Source organism: Lepidochelys kempii, chromosome 13, assembly GCF_965140285.1.
Source record: "Lepidochelys kempii isolate rLepKem1 chromosome 13, rLepKem1.hap1, whole genome shotgun sequence".
In the NCBI taxonomy this organism is placed as follows: Eukaryota; Metazoa; Chordata; order Testudines; family Cheloniidae; genus Lepidochelys; species Lepidochelys kempii.
In genome coordinates this window covers 3332669-3336238 of record NC_136392.1, presented here as the reverse complement: position 1 = coordinate 3336238, position 3570 = coordinate 3332669, and positions in this window count along the sequence as shown.

Below are 3570 nucleotides of genomic sequence, written 5' to 3'. Positions count from 1 at the left end.
CCCGACGGCAAGAGCAAAGCTCTGTTTTCTCCCCTTCCCCTGATGCACCCTCACAGTCCAGCTCCTTCTCTGGTACAACCAGAGCCAGCTGCCTTAGGGAGCCAGGTGACAGCGAGCGAGAAAACACCGCTGGCTGGGCCAGCATGGTGGGTTTGCACCCCCAGCTCAGCTACCTGCCCAGCGAGAAGAGTTACAGAACAGCACCGAGCGGGGCCTGCACCGCCAGGGGGAAGAGGAGCTTTGAGTCCGGCACTGACCGGCCTCCTCCCCCTTTACGGATGGGGAATGTCTTGAGAGCAAAGAGGCAAGCTATAGGTGCGCGGCACCATCACCCAGTGCGGCGACACAGCAAAAATGGCCAGCAGGACATTCGATGGACACGGGGCTTCGCCAGCTCTTCTGGAGCTGACTGGTGGGAGGTGCCCCTTTCCCTGGCAGGCGCATTCCCTGCCTCCAGACTGGATTGATGTGGCAGGTTCCCCACCCCACCCAATGGAACTGAAGCAGAATGCCGGCAATGGACCATAACCAAGAGGTGGGGAGCAGCATCTCTTGGAGAGCCCCCTCGCTGCTACGTTACAGCGAGGCTGGCCATGCCTCCAGCTCCCACCCAGCACCTTCAGCCCAATTACGTGGCCGTGCAGAGGTCTGAACTGCCCCCATGCCAAGCCTCCCAGCCTTCTCCCTCCAATTTCCCCCCCTGCTGCTCCCGCAGACCCCTGCTCGGGGGTAAGTGGGGGGAGGAGGCTTACACATAGCGCTGGCTCTTTCCTGGGTGCCAGCTGTCTGTGTGAGAAATGAAAGCATCTGTGAACATAAAAGCAGGGGAGAGCCGAGTGACTGAAACAGGGGGACATTCCCCAGGCTGGAAATCTCAGCCTAGAGGAATGAGAATTGCACCAGACCTGACCATGCTCCATCTTCCTCCCCAGGGCTGTGATCCTGCCAGGTGGCAAGTGCCCTCAGCTGCCCTGTCACTGCAAATCTGGCACTCAGCACAGGATAGGACCAAACTCCAAATACGGAGCCCCATCATCCAATCCCACAGGCCTTACTCGGGTACCACTCCCATTGCCTGCGTAAGGACTGGGGGATTTCCTCCCCTGGACAAACCGGGGCAATAGAAGAATCCTGCTCCTCTGCAACACCCCAAACTGTCCCTCAGTTTTAGAGTGAGATTCAAACTTGGTTGAAATACTGGACTGAGAGTCTGGAGAGTTGAAATTCTGTACGTAAATCTCTTGTCCTATTGCCATGCAGGAGTAGGAGGCAAGCATGAGTGACCACCAGAGATAAAAAGAACAGAGATAGAAAGAACTTCCTCATGAGCTACCCAGCCCACCCACTCTGGAGAGTTTATCCAAGTGCCAGAGAAGGGTCTGAGCTTTTGGATTCTTCACTGCACCAAAGGCAAACTCTGCCCCTAAGGTGGCCAGTCCAGCCCTTGCTCTGGACATGCCCTGTGGGGATCTGTGGACTCTGTCATGCTGGTGTGCAGAAAGGGTTAGACAGTATCTGCAAATTCCTCAAATATGTGTATCACTCTCACAGAGATGTGTGGCGTTACAAAACCCAATCAAGAAGACAGGCAGCTCGGCAGCTCTCACTTTCCAGTTCCAGACCTCCTTGCACCCTTCGCCAATGGGAGGGTGAGAACTCAGGATGTTTCAAAGCAGACTTTCCTGAGAGTCCTGCCCATCAGAGTGGTGTAGATACCAGATTAAGTTCTGTTAGGGCAGAGTTCCAGACTCCCTAGGGTGGGAAGGGGACATTACATGGGGGCATCATAGCATTTCAGCTAAGAAAGAATTGTTCTATAGAATTACAGTGCCACCCTACCAACAAGCTAGAGCTGGGACTGAACCAAAACTAGATCTAAGCCCCCCCCCCCCCCCCAAAAAAAAAAACAACCCTGGAAATGGTCAGCCCTGGCTCCAGATGGAGGCTTTGTACCTTAGTTCCTTCTCTATCCCACGCAGGGTGACTAGATAGCAAGTCTGAAAAATCGGGATGGGTGTGGGGGGTAATTGGCTCATATATAAGATATAGCCCCGAATATCAAGACTGTCCCTATAAAACTGGGACATCTGGTCACCCTCAGTCCTCACACCGTAAACTTCTCCTAGCAGCACCAGATGCCTTCTAGCAGTCCAACTCATTTCTGTGATTCTGGAAAATTAGGTTTTATTGTCTATATAAATAAATATATTATATAGATATATGAAATATAGAAATTTATTTCTAGAAAATCAATGTATTTAAAATGTCTCTCACTATATATATATATTTTTTCTTATGCTAGTTTAAAATAAGAATTTTGGTTTTAAATAAAAGTATTGTACATTGCAATTTGTGGTTCAAACTTTGATGATGACAGGGTTGTAATAGCCATGTGTTTAGGGCACTGGCAACACGTCGCTAGTTTTTTGTCATACAAAAGGTTAGCTAACCAATGCCAACCCTTTCCTATGCCTCGTGTGTCATTTTTACTACTGACCACGAGGTGTCGCTGTCAAGTAAGGAATGGCGAGTACTATTTCCTGCTTACTTATAAATATAGATATTCTTGAGATTTAACAGTTACTTTCCCACGAGGATGCAACATTCAAAGGCATCAAGGAGTCTAATAACTTGGGTTTATGTATCACCCTGCATTGCCTCCGAAAGGGCAGCTGGTTGGTTTATTTACTAGTAAATAAATATATTAAACCCTCCAGCGTGTGCGTCATGTCTTTGCTCACTGACACCGACCAGGACTTCGAGAATCCATTTTTATATTGCAGGTTGTTTGCTTCACATCATGGGTGCATGTTCCCCATTCCCTAAGGGGGCAGTGGGGCCAAGGGCAGTGGGCTGAGCAGAGATGGGGAGGCCACTCCTGGCTCTGCCACTAATTTGCTTGGCCAAATTACGCACAGTATCCCAACCCCAAACAAGCAAAATCATGAGAGTGGCTTCAAAATCAGGATTCTTTTTCAATATACATTCTGGAACCTTTTCATTTGCCTTCTGGATTTTCAGCCTTAAATCTCAGGCCTTTTTCTGCAGCCACAAGGGCTAGACACTTCAACAAGGAAGGAAACGCAACCTGAGGGCCCCACACAGTCACCTGATTCTAGGAGTTGGGCTTTGAAGAAAAACAACAAATACAGTTTTTCCAAGGTGGATTCTCCATCACCAGCAATTGTTCAATCTAGTTTGGCCGGTTGTCAAAGAGATCTGCGCTAGGCATTTTTTCAGGGCAGGTCCCTGGCCTGTGTTGTAGAGAAGGTCAGACTAGATGACCACAGTGCTCCCTTTTGGCCTTGGAATCGACACATCGATCGCAGGACTTGCAATAAAATCATGAGAAGTGTGTTTAACTGAGCTAGGATGGTCCTATGCAAAACCCTATGAGACGCGTGGACAAAGAGGGCAACGTACACACGTCGTCCTATAAGAACAGTGAACGTTTACATTGAGGTAGAGTCCAGGTTGGGGCCCTAATGTGCTAGGTGATGTACAAACATAGCCAGTGCCAGCCCCAAAGCACTTCCTATCAAAAAGGCAAGAGACGCAAGGGGAATGAAA